Here is a 24,444-nt window from a genome sequence, read left to right as displayed (position 1 = left end):
AGTACTGTGAATCACAGACCTGCCTATATCATGATATGTATGACAGACTTACAGCAGTATTGCACGTGTTACAAACTGTACTGATGCTTCCTATGGCAACAGTGCTGATATATGCACATGGGATAAAAGACACCGAAGGATCTGAGGCAGCAAGCTAATACCAAAAAAAGTCTCTCTCACAGTATAGTGCTAGTATTAAGCTGAAATTCCCAGGTCTCAATGACATGGTTTCTATAGTACCAATTCTTAAATTGAGAGCAGCCAAACTTTGATCCTGTGATATCAAACCAATTTACAACTCACCTTCTATGTTCTATAATATTTCAGTTTAGAACATGATGAATCATGCCTATATATTTGTTACAGAAATTTTAAGTAGAATACAAACACTGTGAGTTATATACTATGCTACTTGAACTTTTGGATTTATCTTGAACAGTGTTTTTACATGTTTGCTTTTAAATTTCTTAATTGAATAAGAGTTTAATTATATTATTAGATATTTTAATTGTTACTTGTATAAAAGAAGTGTATTCTGGGTCTTTTGTATTTCCATTTTTTATTCTGATGAAGTGTGGACGAAAACGGATGTAAATTAAAGCGTTAAATTATTTCCATTATTTCCATTGGTTTCCTCAGCTTAATACTAGCACTATACTGTGAGACAGACTTTTTTTGGTATTAGCTTGCTGCCTCAGATCCTTCGGTGTCTTTTTTCGTGTTTACTAGTTGATTTAGACACTTTCCTGTGCTTGGTTTATATGCATATGGGATGTCTTAACTGTTAACAGGTGTCAAGTGTTTTACCTTTGCTGCACCCTGACTGCTGTCTAAGTTGTGTGTTATGTCCTTCAATTAACTAAACCGTTGCTTACCGGTTACACAGGTTATTGTAGGACCGCTTGTGACACACCTGTGAGCTGTCCTCAGCAAACATCCATCTGCAAAGATTCCCCACCACTTAGTTATTTCCACACATCTGTCCATACCTGAGGTACATCTATCTGTACATTCAGCATATCACCATATACAGTTGGCAATGTTGAGGCTGCATTGCAACTGCATGATGTACTAAGATACATGTCACCTGCATAAATCAGCAACTGCACACGCATGTTATCTGAATGCACAACACTACATGTACATGTGTGTAGGTCCTACAATCCTGTCATTTGGGCATGTTTGTAGGCATTGCAATTGGTGGACATGTGTAATGACATACATGACACATGGACTGTTGTATGATATGATAGGTGTAATGGGTGACCTGTACAGAGGGAATGTTACCTCTGTCAACATTGATATCACACCTTATGTACTGTTAGCATTCAGCAGCCATGGACCTACATTCCATGTGCATGTGTGTAATGGCTGTAGCCACCTGTGTGCACAAAGGACAACAACAGCTATGCTATTTGCATGTATGTTGTGTGTGTGTGTGTGTGTGTGTGTGTGTGGCATGTACATACCCAGGGCAGGTACATGTATGTCATATCCATACATGAGGGTGTGTACTGGTGTACAGCAACAGTCATCTGCTAATGCTGGAAAGTACTGAGGGCCCCTGGTATGTATACAGCTGACCTGGTTACAGACAGTGGTATCATTGCATTGCATAACACATGATGCAACTGTGTCAGTACATGGGAACTCTCTACAGTTGATGTAGAGCTTGGTATAGTCCACTGGTCAAGGGTCACATGGTGGTGTACTCTTATATGTCCTACAACATGTATGGATGCATGTTGGTGGTCTGAGGGCATGGTGGTGTCTGAGGTTTACATCCTAGAATTCAGCATGTGACACTGTGTCCTGCACATGACTCATCTGTGATGCCTTTCGTGGGGGTAGCGGTCAGTATATGTGAGTGACCTTTATGTATGTGGGGACACCACCACCTGGAGCAGTCCGTTGTGTTATAGCCCACATGTCTGGTTTTGAGGTATATGGCGGTAGTGCTATTGTGAACTACAGAGCCATCAGGCTGGTGTTCATCACTGCACAGATCTCGGTACTCCCCATTGTTGGATCTACAGTGACCAACTGTGATTATGGACGTTACACATCTAGCACTGGTTAGCATAAGAAAACAATGCAGTTGTCCTGTAGGTGTCAGGGTGTAATCCTGTATTTAGGACATTTGCCTAGGAATGGCACTGTATGGGCAGATGAAACTTGGGTATTATCCCCACTTCCCACTCCCTTGAATCATGAATGCATGTGGTATGTGTCAAAGGCCTGTCTACTGTCAGCCATGTCATCCCAGAATGACAGCAGACATTGTGTAAAAGACAAATATATGTAGAGCAGTGTTCCTGCTAACAATGACAACTACTAACATCAGAGCCCATTACAATGTGCTCTTTGCTTCTACCTGTAATAGCATGGCCACTGTGGCCTTCCGTGTTTAGAATCAGAGTGCATCGCAGTCAGCCCTGTGCTACTAAGTGTATGAGCATGCCCAGTATAACCTTGTGTAGATGGACACATATTGCATTCAGAACAGCCCTGTGCTACTAAGTGTGTGAGCATGCCCAGTGACACCTTGTGTCGGTTATGTGCCTCTGTGTATGGGCATGGCCATTGTAACCCTATATAGTGGTAGTAGTCGTCCATTCCACAGATGGGCATACTCCAGGTCAGGATGGATTTCTACTTTAAACACACAGGTTCACAGATATGTACATCTTAACTGCCAGCATCACTGTTGATGTTCGCATTCCTAGAAGGTCATAATGACAGCCTTGAAATGTGTAGTCTGTGTGGCGCGACTCGTAAGTATGCACTATTGTAATAGTGATCTGTAAATAGCAGGTGTTCCGTTCCCACCACTGGCATGTGTGGATGTCTGTCCCCGTTTGCCTGAGGACTGTAAATTGCATTTAGACTGTTCACGCTCCATACAATTCATATACCCACCTTTGGCAGGGCCGATGATGACACCCACCTACAAATACACCTCTGGGAGTGCTGTGTCCCAGTAATCTCAGTAGCACATTCTGTAACTGCGTAATGCTGTAGTGTAATAAAGTAGTTAGGTTGGTGTTCTAATCCCACACTTGCTGTGTGTGTGTGTGTGTGTCCCCGTCTGACTGAGTAATGCTTTTAGACTGCCCACACTCCTTACATTTCTTATACCCACCTTTGGCAAGGCTGATGACATCATGCACCTACAAATACACCTCTGGGAGTACTGTGTCCCAGTAATCTCGGTAGCACGTTATGTAACTGCATAATGCTGTAGTGTAATAAAGTAGCTAGGTCAGTGTTCTAATCCCACATTTGCCGTGTGTGTGTCCCCGTCTGCCTGAGGATGAAGTAATGCTTTTAAACTGCTCACACTCCTTACATTTCTTATACCCACCTTTAGCAAGGCTGATGATGTCACCCACCTACAAATACACCTCTGGGAGTGCTGTGTTCCTGTAATCTCGGTAGTATGTTCTGTAACTGCATAATGCTGTAGTGTAATAAAGTAGTTAGGTTGGTGTTCTAATCCCACACTTGCCATGTGTGTGTGTGTGTGTGTGTGTGTGTGTGTGTGTGTGTGTCCCCTTCTGCTTAGGACTGAGTAATAGTTTTAGACTGCTCACACTCCATACATTTCTTATACCCACCTTTGGCAAGGCTGATGATGTCACCCACCTACAAATACACCTCTGGAAGTGCTGTGTCCCAGTAATTTCAGTAGCGTGTTCTATAACTGCGTAGTGCTCTAGTGTAATAAAGTCATTAGATCAGTGTTCTAATCCAACGCTTGCTGTGTGTGTTTGTGTGTGTCCCCGTCTGCCTGAGGACTGAGTAATGCTTTTAGACTGTTCACACTCCTTACATTTCTTATACCCACCTTTGGCAAGGCTGATGATGTCACCCACCTACAAATACACCTCTAGAAGTACTGTGTCCCAGTAATCTATGTAGCGCATTCTGTAACTGCGTAATGCTATAGTGTAATAAAGTTGTTAGGTCTGTGCTCTAATCCCACACTTGCTGTGTGTGTGTGTCCCCGTCTGCCTGAGGACTGAGTAATGCTTTTAGACTGCTCACACTCCATACATTTCTTATACCCACCTTTGGCAAGGCTGATGATGTCACCCACCTACAAATACACATCTGGGAGTGCTGTGTCCCAGTAATCTCGGTAGCACATTCTGTAACTGCTTAATGCCATAGTGTAATAGTGTAGTTAGGTCAGTGTTCTAATCCCACACGTGTGTGTGTGTGTGTGTGTGTGTGTGTGTGTATGTGTGTGTGTGTGTGTGTGTGTGTGTGTGTGTGTGTGTCTGCCTGCAGGAGACAAGTACAGTGCTTTGTAGTATTCACCATAGCGCATGCCCTAAACATGTATTGCTGCAGTGTGATACAGTAGGGGTTTGCATACAGGACATGACAAGTGTGTGTTTGTCTGTCAGAGCCTGTGTAGAGGTGGCCATGATTGTCTTACCATTGGACATGTTTGGGAGTGGATTTTGTACTTTTCCTATATGGTATCCGTCTTATGACACATTGGCCACCTCACGAGGAGTACAGCTGTCAGTCAGCCACGGGACTGTGTTGGCAAGCCATACCCATACATCTGGCAAAAGGCCTGGTGAACAAAGTATGCAGCCCTACTAGAACCCGGTATATGTCCTGCACCCATGTGCCATGCACAAACAAACTTGCCTAGGATATCCTGCTATGTTGCAAGTACCATGCACATTGATGACAGATAGTAGGCATGGTGTGAATGTAGTAGCCTGCAGAGGACATGGCACCCTCTACAGAGGTACAATAGGCACATATAGGCGGACATTGTGCCTTCACTATGTTCCACACTGAATGCCTGCAACGTATGTGGTGCCATCAAATGTGATCCACAGAGGCTAGACAATGCTGTACACATGTGACCTGTATGGGCCCATGCCACTGACACCATGGAATACCTGTATCATACTATCCATGCAGGTGCAGGGTCGACCTGCTCACTATAAGCAGGTTTCGTCACTCCAGGCCAGTATTGGCATATTAGGGGATAACAGGCTGTGTACACAACATGTGTCTACCAAACCAGGTACACCTGTACATGTCACTGTACATGTCACTGTACAGTATTGTGGGACATGCACATCCCAGGCAATGTCCATGTGAAGGACTATCAAACACAGACATGGCATGCATTGCAAAGCTATGGCCATACACATTGGTAACCAGGATGTCAGGCCAGATAATGCAGTACCCATATGTGTGGGACACTGCAGACACTATACCCCTGCACTGCACACCATTGTCAGGTGATGCGATGCCAAGGATTACCCCTCACCCAGCCTTGTACAGCCATTTTGCACAGCCAACCACTACACACCCATGAAGCAGTGCATACCTGCATGCCAGTACTGGCACCCTGTGTCTGCGTGTGGGTTGTGATGCTCCCAACCACAGTCATTCCCAGCATAACCCTCATTGGCATACCAACAGATGTCAAGCACATTCACATGCCCTAGCCCATAGAACCTCCAGATATCACCTGTGGTGCATGTGGTCCTGTGCATTACTGCAGTGTGGCAAACTAAGTAGTTACATTGTGTATTTGTGGCCCTGGCAAATGTGTCAATGTGTGTCCATTAGAGAGTGTGGTTGTGGTGACAATGGCATCCGTTCACGTGGACAGCCATGTGTGCCACACCTAATGTATGTCTACTATATCTCTATTGCAAATGTCACTCACCTACACACATGTATGTTATTACAGCACAGCAACATGTTGTCTTTGTGGCACATTTAGTAACATCATGCACATGTAATAGTAATGAGTAGTCAGGGGTTTGACCCCTGTACTGTTCAGCGTGTGGCAGATGATGCTTATAGTTAAGTCTCCAAGCCCTTCCCTGGTGTACTTTGCCTGTCCCACCCACACACTCTCTGGTGGATGTGAAGGAGTACACCTGCACAGCTGCAGCATGTGTAATGTAATTGAAGGACATAGTCAGGTGAAGGCCTCTGCACCTATTGCAGTCCTCCCCTAGCTGACTGCATGTGGTACAGCTGTGATGGTGTTCCCATAGCCATCCGCATGGTAAACACAGTACACTATCTAGGAAAACATGTTGTTATTTGGCCATGACAGTCGCTGTGAGTGGTACCTGGATGTGGTGTTCTGACACGGCATACTCTGTTCATGAGGGACCCCCATATGTAGGGCCATCTGTGAACTGGTCAGTGTGTGCAACCATTTGTTTCCTGTGATACACACTGAACACACATCTGTGCACAGCAGAAGCATGGTGTGAGGATTGCAGACAGTACATGATGATAGGGATGTGTTGCTGCCATCGCATCCCTAACTGGACATGTGTCACATGAGACAGTGGTATGACAGACACTTTGTGGGGTTCCCAGTGACAAGCTAATAATGGGCAACTGTTCATAGCTGTGGTCACATGTCTACTACACATTGTACAGATGGCATGCAGCATATGTGCATGTGCTGTGCTCCCTCTGCAAATGTATACCATCTGTTGTGTTGGGTTGCTGGTGATATCTATGCATACTGTCGTAGGTATTCCTGTATGCTGTTGTCTATCACTAAGCCATATGTGGAGTTAAAACACAACACCATAGGCTGAATGGGTTGGGAGGTCCCGGCAGAACCTCTTGTCCCACTTCAGCTGACCATGGCACCGAGCACTAGCACATGTGGGGCCCAGCCATAGACATCAACCTCTGTTGGCTTTGCACCACCTTCTGGTGGTACCACCACTAAGGATGGAGCATGTCCCCCCTGGGAGCAGGACCAGACAGGTACATGTCTGCTGTCATGCGGCCCCAGGCGTGTTGCGTTGGTGGCTCCCTAAGGGGCTCCAAAGCCAGATACGCCAGCTCAAGGGTGGAGTGTCACATTTACAGGGTGATTCTGCCCCTCCTGGACAGACCCCAGCACTGCCTCCTTTGCACTCTTCTCATGGGCTTGTAAATGCCGAACACCCATCCTCGTCCGGGGTGTATCCCCCCACATGTCATATACCAACCCTGTATGCTGTCTTTTCTGTGATCCTACCTATCCTCCACGGCCATACCTACACTCCTTCCCCAATATCTGACCCTCACCTACGGACACATAAGGCAAATCAGCTCCTAGGACAACATCTACCCTGTACATAGCTGTCCATTACACACACTTGCCCACTGGACACATGAAACCCTTGTAATATGCATCACAACATACTCCTGTTATCCTCACCCCTGTCCCTCAGGTGCACAATCCTGGTATGCACATCACTCCTACATGGTCCAGGTACATGTGATGAGGATGACCCCATTGTACATACAACACTACCGGTCCCTCTATGGTTACCCCATTTACCTTTATCATGATGATGATGTTACACACAGCACCTTGCAAGAGTACTGTTCACACATAATGATTGGACAGGTACTGTTGTGTTAATGTACATTACATGCACAGAGTGATGTATATGGCCAATGTACAACTAGTTGCGTGTATGACTGACACATGTCTGTCTGACGGACTCTTGAGATCACATAGAGCAACACCACTTCACAATGCAAGCGTCACTGGTGTTTCCCATTTCATTCATTTGTAATGCTTTGCTGCCACATGGTATGTTCCTGATACATCTCTATATATGTATGTATCTATATGATGGACATAAACACTCACATATACATCTACATGATGGGATACATTCCTATATTGTTGAATTACTGTGCTGTATGATATGTTTGTGGTACTGTCCGCTGTCTGTATATCTGCCATGGCGTATTGGTAATACACATTAGTTATGTGCGCAGGGTCCTGGTTCCAACCCTTGCAAAGGACGTTTATTTGGTTGCAGGGCAGAACAAGCCCATTGGATACAGAGGGAGTAAGGCACATTAAAGCAGTTGGGAGCGGGTGTGTGTGAGTTTGCACGGTGTTAAGCACTGCTGACCTCTGGTTACAACCTCTTACACTCAGTTAGCCTCTACATTGCTTTACCAGTGCAATACTCGCATACTGGTAGCCAAACACGCTTACACCCGCTTGCTCCCGCACTTGCAAATGCACCGACATTGGAGCTTGCATCTGTCACTCACACCCCTGGGTGGGAGTGAGGGCCACAGTATTACCTTGTGATGCCTATTACATCGGACTACATGACTACAGTATCAGGAATGGCTGCCCATTAGGCGACAGCATTGCTTTCGAATGTATGGAATCAGCGGCCTGTCCAATTAATCAATCATATTTGTGTGTTTCTCATACACTCTGTTCCCATCTTGTGATGCTTATTACATCGGACTACATGACTACAGTATCGGGAATGGCTGCCTATTAGGCGATGGCACGGCGTTTGACTGTACGGAATCAGCGGCCTGTCCGGTGAATCAATCATATTTGTGTGTTCCTCATACAATCTGGTACCACCTTGTGATGCCTATCACATCAGACTACATGACTACAGTCATAACCGGCCTTAGGTATAGGCCAACTAAGCAGCCGCCTAAGGCACTGCTTTACTAGGGGCACTTTTCCAGTATTTATTTGGTGTAGGTAGACCAGGATGGGGGCACTGGGTGTTGTGGTGGGGGGTGCCGTGGTGCCCTTTTGCCTAGGTCACAGTTGACCTAAGGCCACTCCTGACTACAGTATCGGGAATGGCTGCCCATTAAGCGACGTCATGGCATTCGACTGTACAGAATCAGTGGTCTGTCCAGTGAATTAATCATATCAATTGTGTGTTCCTCATACAATCTGCTCCCACCTTGTGATGCCTATTACATTGGACTACATGACTACAGTATCAGGAATGGCTGCCCATTAGGTGACGGCATGGCGTTTGACTGTACGGAATCAGCGGCCTGTACAGTGAATTAATCATATTTCTGTGTTCCTCATACAATCTGCTCCCATCTTGCTGATACATGGGAACCAAGACTCTTAAATACAGACAAGTAGTTGGGTTGTGGGAGCCACATCCGTCGGCTGAATCATGCTATGGCATACCTATTATAGGTATGTAACCTTTTCAATTGGCCAAGGTGGGACTTTAGGGTTACCACCTGTCCCACTTTGCGAGGGACACTGCGAAAATAATCAAGACATAGCAAATGTCCTGATTACAGGACATTATTATATTCTACATTTCATTAATAGTTGCATAAACAGTTATTTTATATATGAAACTTCTATATGTTATGTGAAGTAGCATAAGCAATTCAAATGTTACTAGATTAAGCTTTTATTTGTGCAAATAAGTATAATTCTGTAATATGCACGGCTGTAGGTATATTTTGTCTTGTAAAGTCTGACATTTCTACAGAACATGTCCCACTTTGGCCATTTGGAAAGGTGGCAACCCTATAGACCTGTATGTAGAGACATCAGACTTTGCAGGGCAACACATACCCACAGCCAGTAGAAAGGACAGTACTTCACTGTTTTGCCTAAATAAAAGGTTATTCTTGTAGCATTATAGTTGCTTATACTGTTTCTTATAACATTTAGGTGTTTCAGGTACAAAATAATTGTTTTATGCAACTACTACAGACAATATAGGAAATCTTTGCCCTAAATCACAGGACATTTGCCATAATTACATTTATCTTGCAGGGCACAACTGCCAAAAGGGGATTGTCCCTCGCAAAGGTGGACAGGTGGTAACCCCAACCCTATTATTCTATCAACTTTCTATGGTAGTCGGCGGAACATTCGCTTTCTCTCACTAGCAGACCTCTCATACGAATGTGGAAGAATGAACACTGAATCAGGGACACTGCATAACAACCTCAGGGACACATTTAGAAGGCTGGTGCTATTAACCTGACACATTGACGGACCCACAGCATATATGTATTCATACACATTGCCTGAGGTACATGCTGTTTAGGACTCTTACATGTTGTCATTATTCATTACGTGTATTCCATCACCTTTCCTCCTAATATCACTAGTTCTAGGAGGGTTTAGTTGGGACTGTGTTAGATTCTGATTCATAATCATGGACGTCCCTGGTAATTAAGGACAGTTCAATGATATGGTCCCTATGTGTTCCCCCAATGGTTTACGGACTGTCCAGTAGATGTGCTCTTAAGGTTTGGGAGGTATGGGCATCTGCTATACCCACATCGGTATATTACTTACACCCACAGGGCGGTCCTAATACATGTCTGCCAGCCAACACCTGCATGCCTAGGCCCATAATCACATACCCATAGTTCCCCTACCTGCCACTACTCTACAGCACTCATCCTTACTGTGGGCGCAGGTGGGATATGAACACACCCCTACACACTGCCAACTCTCCCCATGTCGGGACACATGTTGTACGTTGTGTCAACCCATGTGTTATCAGGCTTGCACAACCTACTGTTCTGTGTACAGCTACATCCTGGTCACAACTGTCTTTACTAGCATTGCCTAGAAGAACAAAATTTTTGGTGCCCCACAAGGGACGTCGCTGTTCATGTTTAAAGTGTAGACCTTGTAGATCTCTTAAACTGGTAGTTTCCTGCCGGTGGTCTGGGAAGAAGTGTTGTATTTACCTTTATTGCGTGTTTGTATGTCTCACCGGCCTAGCTGGGGGGGTGGGAGGTAGACGTTTGTTGATTGGACCTCCCACCAACATATGCCCTGTCTGAATATACGTTACCCGTAACTGCTGTAACATAACCTAGGTATATACATGTGTATATTTACTATATATATGTATATATATATATATATATATATATATATATATATATATATATATATATATATATATATATATATATATATATTTGTGTGTATATATATATATATATTTGTGTGTGTATATATACATCTGTGTGTCAATACATTCCGCGCTCATATGCACTTACACATGCATAATGGTATTTATATATGCTTCACCAGCATACTAGTGCCTTTTTCATTATAACACCAACACTTCACTCCAGTTATCTTGTAATCGGTATTTAGCACATTATACAGCGGACAGATGTTGCAATATGTTCATATATGGATTACCGATGGTAATTAGAATGCGATACAGTGTGACTCGACCCGTCCCTCTTCTGCATGGCCTATTATTCCATCTACTGTCGATGTTTGTATGTGCACATTCCTATTATTTATGTCAACAAATGGAATGCATGTGTTACAGAAATTGTACTTCAATATATTGTTGTCTGCATGTGTGTTTGCATATATACCAATTACAAACTAGCTGACCTCCACGGGGCGGACCATTAGAACTGGCCCATCCAACCCTGGCATGCCTGGATCCATAATTGCATACCCATAGTTCCTCTACCCGACCCATGTTGAATTTACATGTGTAACATCCATTATCCACTTGTTATCACAGCCATGACACACCTTTACACTTTGCCCTCTTCAGAGCGTTTGGGGCACTGCACACATTTTGTCCCACCTCGTGCATTCACAGGGTCTCCCGACATGTATATTTGCACATAGATGCGTTTCCTGGGGTTATGGAATACAGCATGGAACTACATTCCGTCTGTGTGTAAAGTAGACTTAGCAATTCAACGATGTTACTCCCACTGGTAAAACCCTGCCTGTAGTGTGAGTAGCGGTGCTCTGCTCACTCCTGGGCAGCTTTTTATGACATGCTGAAAGCACTATATAATACCAAAATTGCTCTTGATTCCCTTCACATCCCTTGTGTATGCTTTATTGTTACAACGTTCATTCTTCATATATATATATATATATATATATATATATATATATATATATATATATTTCATGTATGTAGATATATATCTATACACACATATATATGTGTGTGCGTGTGTATATTATATATATATATATATGTGTGTGTGTGTGTATATAGATTACATCTGTACATACAAACATACATTTCCTATGTTGGGAGCTGCTGACACGTGCGCAGGCACACTCGCCTATGCTTACTGTGCGTTACATATGTTTACTGCCACTTATTTGTGCTTACTTGTGCCTTATTCATTATGACAGTACCACTTTGATTGAAAGGATCTGGTTAATAGTCCCATGCGATACACAACGTTCACCTTTACATGTTTAAATGTCGGCTTTACAGCAAAGCAACATTCATTCCACAAGGCAAATGATATGTGCTATAGTCAAACTTGAACCGTGAATGCCTTTTCGTTAGGCGGATGCTCTAACCACTAGACTATTGGTGTTCTGCTTCATTTATATGTATACCCATGGTTCATAGTTACCCGAACACATGCCTCATCACTTCACTTACACAGCAGGCATCCATTTTCCTGTTGGGAAAACCGCACTACTACACATGCACCATTCCCTATTCCCTACTGCTCTGGACCCGTGCCACATGTTGACTCACTCTGAGGATATTCAGACCTCCAAAGCCTATAGTCCTGGCACATACATGTGTTTGATTGTCAGGGTGTTCATGTGGTAATCTGGGTTTTGGCTTGTCCGACTGGGGACCAGGACTGCCCTATACCTAGCTGAACATCAGACTTAGCACGGGGACATCGTTAGTTCCATTTTTAGTGTCCTACCTGTGGTTGGGGATGCAGAGGTGTGCTCACCTCTGGCCATCCTGATATATAACAGCACTAAATATTATGGGGGTTTCCGCTGCTGTTTCCCTTCACATTCATTATGACTGCTATATTGTGACCATGTTCATTCTTCATATCAACATATATATATATATATATATATATATATATATATATATATATATATACATATATATATATGCATATCAGTCTGTACATACACATGCATATACACCTACATGCTTATTTACATTTCCCATACCGTTGAATCACCCCCACTTACCGTCGCGCATACACGCTTGCATACCCGCTTACGTCTAGGGTTGCAGCCTTTTCAAATGGCCAAAGTGGGGCATTTTCGGGACACAGATCAGATTTTACAGGCTGACACATACCCATGGTCAGTACAAAGGTTACAACTTTACTTATTTTCCTAAATGAAAGCTTATTCTTGTAGCAGTTTAGTTGCTTATTCTTTTTCTTGTAACATTTAAGTATTTTACGTACAGAAATAACTGTTTTATGCAACTGTTACATGAAATATGGGACATACGTATTACCTACAATCACAGGACATTTGCTATTGTATTATTTTTGGACAGGACACAACTGCCCAAAAAGGGACTGTCCCTCGCAAACCCTACTTACGTCTGCTTTAAAGCACCTTAATCACCCTATATCTGACTGCCACTATGTAAATGTGTAAGGTATATATTCCCGATAATGCTCGTGGGGAGACGTGCATCACGGTCAGGTGTTTAATCCTGGCTCATAGGTTTTGCAGGACCGGCTGGAGGCTGAGCAATCTTGTGTACAACTACTGCTCATACAACTTGTGTCCAGATGTCTACAGGACTGGACATCGTGTCGTGATACCAAGTCTAATGTTTAGAACAGTTACTTATCCCATGAGGGATATCCAAAAATTGTGAGGACTGATGACCTCAATTCCTTTGGCTTTACAGAAATAAGGTAGGGTTATACATGCAAGGGATACATAGTTTGAGTCCTGAGACTGCCTAGGGTCAGACTGCCTACTAGATAAGAGTAGGGGTCGCTATGTGCAGATATGGCTGCGCCTAGCTAGCAGACCAAGTATGGGTAGTTCTGTTGGATGCTCAGGAAGGGGGGGTGGTGTGCTGTGGAGGGGATGATGGGTATTCAATTATGTATCCAGGTGTGTTGGGGTTGGATGGCTCAGTTCAGGCCAGACCATTATGTGGGTATGTGCCAGTAACGTTTCTGTACATGTGTATCACACATTGTAATGTTCATATGTTTGTGGGATTGTATTCTACAGTATGGCCTGTCAGGTTGTATTGCGGATGTGAATATTTGTTCTTTGGTTATCTTTCTAATTCACCCACTGCTCCCTCGTACACCTCCAGTTCATCTATTGTGCATCCAACCCAGTCTCCCCTTGGCGAATTATTACATTACCCGTCAACCCCCACCCCCATATTCCACAGACACCATCCATCCCTTCTCTGGTTGATGGCCCATGGCACAGTCAACAGAACACATTGCATACACTACATATCTCTTGTACCAATATGGCTGTGAGGACTACCCTAGCATTTATGATCATCCACATGCTGTACTTCATGCACATAGGTACACACAAATACTTATATTTCATGACATGGTAGGTAGACCTGGGTAATATCCGTTCATCTTTGGGCCGTCCTGACAAGGACGACTTGGACCGCGAATGGGCAGATATTGGGCGAATGCTCTGACCATTGGTAGGGTTGCCATATATACATCGTATAACCAGGATGGGACATTTTCAGGACACAAATCAGATTTTACAGGCCAACACATACCCACGGTCAGTACAAAGGATAGTACTTTAGTTTTATGCCTAAATATAAGCTTATTGTTGTAGCAGTTTAGTTGCTTATTCTGTTTCATTTACTTGCTTATTCTGTTTCTTGTAACATTTAGGTATTTTACATATGGAAATACATATTGTATGGGACTATTACATAAAATATGGGACATAATTATGTCCTACAATCGCAGGACATTTGACATTTATAATGGTTTTGGTATGGACACAACTGCCCAGAGGGGGACTGTCCCTCACAATGTGGGACAGGTGGTAACCCTAACCATTGGCCTAGGCTTAGCAGTTGGTGCCGTGCTAACACGATGCATTTCGTGGAATATGGGCATGGGATTTTAACTGTCATTTGTTCGAGGGACGGGGACTCAATATTCACCTACGTGCCTTTTTGTTTACTTTTTATTTTGATGTTCGCAAAACTGTCTTGTATGCTTTGCATACATTTTAGTATCCACGGACACTGACAAGAGTGATTACTATTAGAGGCAGGCTGTACTAATCAGCATTTTAGGTTGCACATATGCAGCCGACATGTTCATGCCTCCGTGCAGTGCTTGGACATGCCCCCTGCACTCGCGCATGTATCCTATGCATGTGGCTGTTATGGCAATGCGCCTTCATTAATATGCATGGGGTGCTGTTGTCCCATCTCTATGCTGCACAGTCGGCGCAAGGCTAATGCCGTCCTTGCGCTGAGCTTCATGAATCCCAGGGGCTGACTTTTCATTAAGTTATTTATTAAAAACAGATTTCCATCTAGATTTTCTATTTTTTTTGACTCATTATAGTACAAGAACCCAATATCCATGACTGTAAAAACTATTTTTATTGCTTTAGATGCTGAACTCAATGCATTCTGCCCATATAATCCTTTATCTGTGCATGTTTTGTCATCTGTCTCATTGATTGTAGGACTTTTTATCAAATTTACCTGTTACCCTTGCATTGCTGCTGTTGTCCAAAGAGCTAAAATGTCTGTAGTTCTTTTTGCAGAGAACTAACAAATTTCTGATTTCATTATCCAACTAAAAGTGGATCATTTGAAGGTTAACGTCCTGTAATTACATGATATGTCCAAGGTTCATATAGGTTCTTAGGTAGGTACTAGGCTATTGGCTCTAGGGCCTATATAAGCCTAGCCAAATGGTACCCTGGCTTTTGCCACCCAAGAAAATTATTTTCCTGTACCCCTGTCAAGCAGAGCCACAGAAGTGATCCCCGGGGTGAATTTCCTATCTCCCTTCCGAACAGCAAAGTAAGTTTAACCACTACAGGTTGACAATTTGAAATAAAGTATGACTTGCATAAAATGCATATACTCTAGTTATGTAATGATGTATATCTGAATAATGTGCACATGTATTCCACATTAATATACACTTTCATATGGTCACGATCAATTCAATCTATACATTTTCAAAAACTCTTTAGACTGCTTGCACTAGGTAACGTTATATGTCTCACTAATGATGTATTTAGAGCATGAAATGCAATAGAAATGTTCCTCCATTAGCTCTTGAGAAATCAATAATATTTTTACAGTGACAAAGCAGGCTAGAGATAAAATGGGATTATTTTAAAAACCTAACCTTAACCTGGTCTCCATATTTTCACTATTAAACCTTCCTCTTTTTAATGAATCATTGTCTCCAGGTCTTAATGATTTATTAAATATTGGTGAACTACCTACCAAGTATCCACATGTATTTTTGTTTTAAATATTCTGTCATATTTAAGTGCTCCTTGCAGCCATACAATCTCTGCTTTAAGAATTTTCAAATACTAAAAAAGTCTGCTTTTTTGATATAACTACTGAAACGATTGACACTTCACGACAATACATTTAACCACAAACTAATAAGTTCCAGCAAACAACAATATAAATCTGTATAATCCTACTTGGAACACCATAGCAAAGTTAACATGAATATTGTAAAATGCTTTAATTATCGTAATATCTCCTGCCTGACTGAAACAGAATTTAAATAATCCCAGTAACAGGCATAACGGTAGTAACATATTTTCATTATCTATATTTTAAAACTGATATGATGTTGGTGCAATACTTTGTTGCCAAGTTACCACCATTTATATATAGCAGATATTTCCCCTCTGGCTTGTGCTGAAATTGGATCACAGTCCAATTGGACACCCTAGTCACCAAATCATATATGAATGCAAGGTTTACTATCATAAGGTTGATGTCTACAAGACATTACGACCTGAAATACTGAAGCAGATGTTCAAAACTGAAAGTTGAGATGGTCAGAATCTCACAAACACACTTCCTTATGCGAATTCGACCTTTCTCGACATCCATACACTCTATTCGAACACAGCATACCACCTGACAACACTATTTAGCAGGGGATAAGCCCCCAGGCACCCCCCATGTGGGAAGCTGTACCCCTATACCCCCTGCAAATTAACTATTCCAACTCTGAGATTGCACTACAGTGGGGAAAAGGGCAAATTTCTTGATCCGCACTGTACACGATCTCATCAGAAGGCCAACCACATATGTGCGAATGCACAATGCATTCACTAACTCCAGACTCGCACAAATTAAGGTTTGACAACACTGGTTCAGCCAACCATATTTCGCCATCCCGTGGTCATCCAACCTTAATTCGGAATTCTGATAGTAAACCAAATACTATACATATGTACATACATATATAAAATAATGTTTTTTAATTATAATTTATTCATCTGAATAACAATAGAATACAAGCATAACTTGTAATTACCAGCAACACCTTTCTCCTCAGTAATTCCTGGGGATTATGTTAAAAAAAACATTAAAACTGACAGTCTATTATACTCATCCAAAAAGGTATATGAGAAAAGAAAAAAAACAAAGACAATACAAGGAAAAACAAACACCTACCACATAAACTAATAACCAAATGAAGAAAATACAAACTATGAAATCCACAGGTGCCAGAAGCAAGAGGTTCACGCCACAAAAATGCTTCATTGCACAAACCCATGAACAAATTGTACAGGTAACCACTTTCTTCATAAATACTTAGAGACTTCATCAGATAAACACAGAAAATGAAGCTACTATTTAAAAACTTGCATCAAGTCTTGTGACTAAGTCCACCGAAAATGTAAAGAAACATTAACCATTTTATACAAAATTATTTAAAATACAATATCCAGACCTTAAAAACCTCACCTTCATAAACATTAAATAAATAAATACAAACAACTAAAAACATCTAAGACACATATTCTAAAATATGCTTTAAGTCTTAACAAACAGGAGCTGAAAATTGTACCATTAATGCCAGGTACTCAACCTGCATTTAATCTTAGTTGCCAGGCATTTTTTTTCTCCAATATTAAATACCCAGCACCACCCCTGACACTTTCAATATGCTGTTCAACTATAACAAATTTAAAAACACAGCATTTTTTTATTATTTTTTTATAGCATTCAGATGTTCATAAAATCTGTCTTTTAAAAATATTTCTGTTTTTCCTGCATAAAAGCGATGGCAGTTCTGACATAATGCAATATAAACAACCCCTTTTGTTAGGCAGCTGACTCTATCTGGGATAATAAAACTTTGTCCCATTAATAATAAAGCTTTCATCAACAACTATATGTTTGCAAATTTTACAGTTATGACATTTAAACATGCCCTTTGTGTGGAGGCGGGCATTTTGACACTTCACTCTAAAAAAAAATATTTTAACAAGGTACCTTTTCTAAAAACTATACTCAGTCATTCTCCCAGCTTTTTGTTACCCCTAGCATATTAATTCAATACAGTCCAGTTCTTAAGTATAGCCCTTATAGCAGTGCTGTCATTAGAAAAAGAAGTAATCAAACTGGTAGCATATGTTGCCTTCACAGGTGTAACCATGTCCATACTGGAATCATGGACCACATTGTCACCCTGGTTACCCTCAGTAAGAATGAGGCAAAATGCAAGGTTCTTCTTTTCTGTATCACTTCTTGTAATACACCATCAACAAAGCCCCCCCCCCCCTCTAGTAACCTCTTCTCAAGAACATATCCTTGATGTTGTTACATTCGGCCAAAAATTCTTCAAACAAGATAACCATTCTTGCTGTACATACAACTTGCCCCTTCACCACTGCTTTCTTTTGGTGAAGAGGATGTGCTCTAGAGTAATGAAAAAAGTTGTATGAATAAGTAGCTTTTCTATCAATGCTAAAAGTATACATACATATTTCATACTTTTTAACTAACAAAATTTCATAATAGAGAATAGAATCTGGACATATTTCATATGCAAATTGCAAAACGTCCACTGTATTATTCAAATATTGAATAAATTCTGCTATTGCAGCCTGGATTTTCTTCTAGACTAAACACAAATCAAGGTACCTTGTATATAAATGCCAGTAATCCTTATATTTAAAACCACTTGTCCTGAAGGAACCGACATACAGCGGAAGCAATAATGCATCCTTTAATGAAAGTCACAGCTCACAGCAAGAAATTCTTTAAAAAACATACTAAAACTTATTACAAGAATACGGATCAAGAGCTTTCATCCACCGACATGTGGACTTCATCAGAATCAATTAATTAAATTAATCATCACTATTTAAACTCTTTTTGGCGCCATTTCTAAATAATAATTTAAAGAAATAAATCTTTACTTTTTATAAAAAGAATGTTACTTGTGCATAAATTTATTATTCACATCCCTGTTGCTAATTTAATTAATACATACATTTTAAATGGAAGTTTTTATAAGTATTTTTTATATAATTCATCATTTCAGGACATATAAATTGTTGATATGTGAATTAATTATATTGTACTGCCTATGTATTTAAATTAATGGATGCATTTACTACTATATACAACTGAGTTTACGAATATGCAATTTTATACATTATGTTATAAATGTATTTATATTATATAACATATTGTCCCTGAAAATATGTATAGTAGAATACAGCATAGCTGTTGGTATATGGTACTATACATTATTATACATATGCATTTATTTCTTATTTTTTTCACACTCAGACCCTTTAGGCACCGTTGATTCACAATATATGTTCACAATATATGAAAAATTGATTCAGCAAGGAATGTATCATAGAATGGCAGCAATTCGTTCTATTGTATAGCAGTATTATATGACAGTTGACACTTTTAAAAGTACGTTTTTAAAACATATTTTTAAAACATGTTTATATATTATGGATTGATATGTATTAATTAAATTAATTGATTCTGATGAAGTCCACATGTCGGTGGATGAAAGTGCTTGATCCGTATTCTTGTAATAAGTTTTAGTATGGTTTTTAAATAATTTCTTGCTGTGAGCTGTGACTTTCATTAAAGGACGTATTATTGCTTCCGCTGTGTGTCGGTTCCTTCAGGACAAGTGTTTTTTTTTTCGTTGTATTGCTACAATCCTTATATTTACCATTAAGTACAAAGCATTTTTTTCCATTGTAACATAATGATATTTGCATGTAGTGAATGACAAGCTAGCCCCATAGCTATACCCTTTTTTTGCAAAAAATATTGCTGGTCAAAAACTTAAAATTATTATGCAAAACAGTTGACTAAAGCTCAACATTGAAGTTCACCCTGTCCTGGCGCATATCTGCTTCAGTGTGTAAAAACTCAGCAAACCATTCAAGGTCAGTGCTGTGAGGAATTCATGTGTACAGGTCTTTCACATCTATAGTCACAAAATCAGCTGTCTCATAAAATTTCAATTCATAACATTTTTTTAAGAAAATCCCATGAGTCCCTACTTAAATGAGAAAAACATCTTTCAAGTGAAAGTCAAGACATTTTGCCAACATAGACATCACAGACGACCTCCCATCAACAATAGGCCACATTAGGGGGTTGGGGAAATCCCTCTGTATTTTTGACAAACCAAAAATAGTAAAAAACATAGGATTATCAAGATGTAGAAATTTGTATTCATCTGCAGAAATTTGTCCTTACATAAACATATCATGTAACATCGTTTCAATCCTGACAAAAGCAAGATTCATTTCCCTTCTTGAGACATGCTCATATGTGTCCTCAAACAGTAAGGCATACATTTTTTCCAAGTACTGCATGTCATCCATAAGTACCCTCCCGTCCAGTTTCATAACATGTACATTGTTCACTTTCAGATGGTTTAACAGTTCAAGATCAGCATCAGAAATATTAGAACCACTTGCATGTTTAAATCCAGAAGGTCAATTACACAAGGATCTCATATCCAAGTCACACATTCTATCAAATAACAAAAGGGCAGGGTGCAAGGGCGGGTTGTAAACCGTTGATAATCTCAACCCTGATTCAGCACCTTCATTGCCATCAAATAATAACTTAAAGTTACATTTTCTAATATAAATTATATATGTGTGTGTGTGTGTGTGTGTGTGTGTGTGTGTGTGTGTGTGTGTGTGTGTGTGTATGTGTGTGTGTGTGTGTGTGTGTGTGTGTGTGTAGATAGATAGCTAGAGATATGAATATATAGTTATGGATATATTTAGCCAGAGTGTGGGTAGTGCAAACAAATAGTTTACCTTTTTTTTTTTTTTTTTTTTAATTGTAGATGATTTGACCTAAGGTGATAGAACAATAAAGCTTTGATGAGACAATCTATTCTGTCAAAAGAAGTTGGTCAACAAAACAGATGGTCAGCAGATGAAAAAGACTGACAATCTCTGGAGTAGGAGAATATGCCTCTTCCCCAGGGATTGTGCTATCTCTGAGATAGTATATGGCAATAGCAGGAGGTGTGGGGGCAGAGGGTGGGCAAGCCCCCCCCACCGCAAAACTCAAGTTTTTACTAATTTCTTTTTGTAGTTGCTTTTGCAAGCTGTGTTGTTCCTCCTTACACTTGCATAGTATCCTATCAATGTTTGCGTTATAAACTTATTGTCATTAACTTTACTGATGTTAACATTCAGGCATTCTATTAAGGTAAGTATTCCTATATATATATATATATATATATATATATATATATATATATATATATATATATATATATATATATATGGGTCTACTTCTTTTGACCTAACTCCCATTTGCCTGACACCCATTTGCCTGAGACCAAATGACTGAAATTTCATTTGCCTGACACTTCATTTGCCCAACACTTCATTTGACTGACAAGTATTATTAGCAAGAAAATGGAATATGCCCCCTTCCCCACTGTAGTGCGAAGCCCCCCACTTCATTTCATATGATATTGTTAACTTTTGATGTAATATTGCTTAGTAAAAGAAAAGTAAGTGGGGCTTAGCCACACCCCTTGTGGGGGGCTGTGCCCCCCACACCCACCCTAACTATATATTCTAACTCCAGGGTCGCACTACAGTGGGGAAGGGGGCATATTCCATTTTCTTGCTAATAATACTTGTCAGTCAAATGAAGTGTCGGGCAAATGATGTGTCAGGCAAATGAAATTTCAGTCATTTGGTCTCAGGCAAATGGGTGTCAGGCAAATGGGAGTTAGGTCAAAAGAAGTAGACCCATATATATATATATATATATATATATATATATATATATATATATATATATATATATATATGGATTCACTTCAGAAGCTCGAAATACTGAAATATCGAATTTCAGTATTTCGAGCCCAAAAAGTTGAATCCTGAGAAGAGCGAAAGTTCAGAAAAGTGAAATTCAAAACCTCGATTACCAGAGGTTTTGAATTTCGTGCTTCTGAGGTTTTGCTGTGGTTATGTATTCAGGTAAGTGTGTGTGTGTGTGTTTGTGTGTGTTAAGGGTTTTGGGTAGGGGCTATGGTGTGTGCCAGTGTGTTTTGTTGCTGTGATGTGTGTGTGCGAGGAGAATGTAGCTTGTGTGGTGGTGTTTTGTGTGTGTTTGTATGCAGTGCGACCTCGGAGTGAGACTATTTAAGTAGGGGGTTGGGGGGTGCAGGGGGGGCTTGCTCCCCTGCTTTTATGTAATAGAGTGGTTATGTGTGTGTGTGTGTGTGTGTGGGGCGGGGAATGGTGTGTGTGTGTGTGTGTGTGTGTGTGTGTGTGTGTGTGTGTGTGTGTGTGTGCAGTAGTACCACGATATTTTGAATTTCGCAGTTTTGAGGTTTCGTGGTTTTGTGGATTCGACTTATTTGGGCTCGAAATACTGTATTTCGAGCTTCAGAAGTGAATTCATATATATATATATATATATATATATATATATATATATATATATATATATATCATTCTCTGACACTTAATCCAGTATAGAGTCAAACTGTAAACAAACTAGTGAAAAACAACAAAAAATAGGCAGGCAACAGTAATTCTTAAACTTTTATGGTTAGCACTTTTGTCAAGTATTCTTACACTCAACTTCATCAGTCTGATGAAGTTCAGTGTAAGAATACTTGATGAAAGCACTAACCATAAAAGTTTAAGAATTACTTAATCCAGTATCCCAACCAAATGCATGTAAGGCAGAAAAACTAATGCTAGATGGAGTCCCTGTCAGTCATACAATCAACATAATCACTCATGATTGTTTTAGGGGATCTCCATTTCAGCTACTACATGTCTTCTGGATGGGAAGGGAATTCAGACCAGACAATGAAAACCAGTATGGACACAGGGAGGATGTGCTTACACCACACTGAAATTACCCCATTCAGGAAATGAAATGGAAAACCAAGCACTGCGTGTAACCTCTACACCTGACATTTGTTAGTGTTGCTTCACTTTACATTAATACTGTTATGTACTCTAAAACCTGTATACTTCCTGTGATGTGCAGACTACTGTGAAGTTTTTTATGTGCAGGATCTCCACCAGCACATACAAGGATAATCACATTACTGTTAGGAGCAGCCAGTGAGCAAAATGCAAATAACTTAATAAATGCCTGTGCGTTATATTGCCTGCAGTATACAGCTTATAATGTTTTACATTACACTTCACAGGCCTATGGGAGCCAGCAAGGCTGTCATTCACTGACATTTATGAGTCTTAGAAAAAAGAGAGAACAGTTCACTATTAAAAGAGAATAAGAGATGGAATTTTAATAAAGTTTCTGTAATTAGTCATTTGTTAGTAGCTAGTCTGTTTTCATTTATGGCCTTGCTTACTATCCATTCATTACATTTATTTTCTTCTGAAATGCACAGTGGCGGTTTATATTTTAATGTCTGTACATGGCACTGTTGAAAAGTTGGCATTTATGGAATGACATATAATCCTTATTCATTAGAAAACAAACGTACCTGTTACACTGGACTATGCAAGAGAAAATATAATAAATAGTTAAAAAACATTTCCTGAAGAAATACTAAAAATAAAATTCTACTTACTGAAAAAACAAAAACTGCTAAGGAGGTTCCAACTTGAGTCAACTCAGAAAAATGACAAACAGTTTGACCCTGGGTGCTCAGTGAGAGACATTGTGGGCTTAGGGTAAATCAAGTAATCCATGTTCTGTTTTTAAATTTCACAGTTTTCTGTTCTTAAGAATGCTAAAGGTTTAGAAGACAGAAGGTGTGTGTGTGTGTGTGTGTGTGTGTGTGTGTGTGTGTGTGTGTGTGTGTGTGTGTGTGTGTGTGTGTGTGTTTGTGTGTGTGTGTGTGTGTGTGTGTGTGTGTGTGTGTGTGTGTGTGTGTGTGTGCGCGCGAGCGTGTGTGTGTGTGTGTGTGTGTGTGTGTGTGTGTGTGTGTGTGTGTGTGTGTGTGTGTGTGTGTGTGTGTGTGTGTGTGCACGTGCGTGCGTGTGTGAGCACATGTCTATGGATGATGGATGTATCTCATTAATCATACTTGCACAAGCAGTTCATCAGTGTTTCAGTGCTTATGAATTCTTAGGTTTTAGACCCAAAAGAAAAAAGAAAGAGAGTGCGTACTAACGTGTTGTGTTTCTTTTGTGTTTATGTTTGGATATACACATGGTGAGTATATATAAATATAAATATATATATATATATATATATATATATATATATATATATATATATAGACACATATATATAGGTCCTATATGGGTCCTATTTGTTTTGTCGACAGTACGGTTCATCGAACCTTACTTTGTCAAAATTACTTTAGCGAAAGTGCATTTTGTCGAAAATGCACTTTTGCTAAAGAAAC

Source organism: Protopterus annectens, chromosome 6.part0 (assembly GCF_019279795.1).
Source record: "Protopterus annectens isolate FY-2018-M chromosome 6.part0, PAN1.0, whole genome shotgun sequence".
Classification (NCBI taxonomy): Eukaryota; Metazoa; Chordata; order Ceratodontiformes; family Protopteridae; genus Protopterus; species Protopterus annectens.
This window is presented reverse-complemented; position numbering follows the sequence as displayed.